The sequence below is a fragment of the Carassius auratus genome, unplaced genomic scaffold (assembly GCF_003368295.1).
Source record: "Carassius auratus strain Wakin unplaced genomic scaffold, ASM336829v1 scaf_tig00003248, whole genome shotgun sequence".
Lineage (NCBI taxonomy): Eukaryota > Metazoa > Chordata > Actinopteri > Cypriniformes > Cyprinidae > Carassius > Carassius auratus.
Window position 1 is genome coordinate 145,001 of NW_020523510.1, and position 1,347 is coordinate 146,347.

A 1,347-nucleotide genomic window follows, 5' to 3' on the forward strand; every position below is an offset into this window, starting at 1 on the left:
GTGCGGTTCCCATCCGGATCGCGGGTCCGGCAGCTCACGTCTTGGTGGCGCGGGAGTCCCTCAACGCACCCTTCCTGGACCCACGAGGACACCAGTGTGCATGCACGGGGAAGAGACCGGTCTCCTGAGGAGAGGCGCGTTGGGCTTTTAAACAGCGGCGGTAATGAGGCTCCACTTCCTTCAGGTGTGCCCCATCACACGCCGCCAGCCCTGACTCGTCCAGCGCCCCTCCTCTCACACACCCACTCCAGTCGGGAGCCTGGTGAAGGGCGGCGATTTAGGACGGGGTGCCGGTGACAATCAGGGAGGAGGCAGCTGACTCGTCACATTCCCCCTCCCAAGCGACATCCCCGTCCCCAGGGCGCCACCCACACGGGAGTGCTACCATCCTCAACCAGGCTCCAAACGGTCGGAGTGGGCGGGGCTTCCTCTCCGGGCGGTCCTCCCTCTCGCAGCGCACCAGAACAGGGACAGAGAAACCGGGTTTTAGTGACAGCCTCAACCAACCACAGGGTAAAATGACAATGGAAAAGTCACTTACCCCTTGTGTGGCCGGGAGGCTGTCCCCAGTTTTCCTCCGTCCCAGTCTGGGTTCTCACGAACGTTTGCAAGCGAGAGGGGGTGACGTCACCAGACGTTTCCCAACTGCGCTGTCTAGGCTCCGCCTGCCCGCATTCTCCACCAGTGTCACGGGAGGAGCACAAGACAGACACAGTGGGCGTGGCGTCAGGCCTCGGAGAGGCTTTTATTAACAGAAATCATAAAACAAAGGGAATAAAAGTGGCCAAAAGGGGGAAAGTGTCCAAAATAACAGGGAATCTGGTGTCCTCGTTGTGCTGCGGGATTTGTGTAGGTCGGGCAGTGTTCATCAAGGAAGGGTCCAGGCAAGGGGCGGAGTCCGGCGGCCGCACGCGCTCCCCTCCTTGGTCCGGGGCGCGAGGGGCGGCGGCTTCTCCTAGCGGCCGCGTCTCTCTCGTTGGCCGCGGCGCTGGTAGGGGATGAACGGCCCGGCATCCTGGCCCGTCGGCCGTGTATACGGGTGCGGTTCCCATCCGGATCGCGGGTCCGGCAGCTCACGTCTTGGTGGCGCGGGAGTCCCTCAACGCACCCTTCCTGGACCCACGAGGACACCAGTGTGCATGCACGGGGAAGAGACCGGTCTCCTGAGGAGAGGCGCGTTGGGCTTTTAAACAGCGGCGGTAATGAGGCTCCACTTCCTTCAGGTGTGCCCCATCACACGCCGCCAGCCCTGACTCGTCCAGCGCCCCTCCTCTCACACACCCACTCCAGTCGGGAGCCTGGTGAAGGGCGGCGATTTAGGACGGGGTGCCGGTGACAATCAGGGAA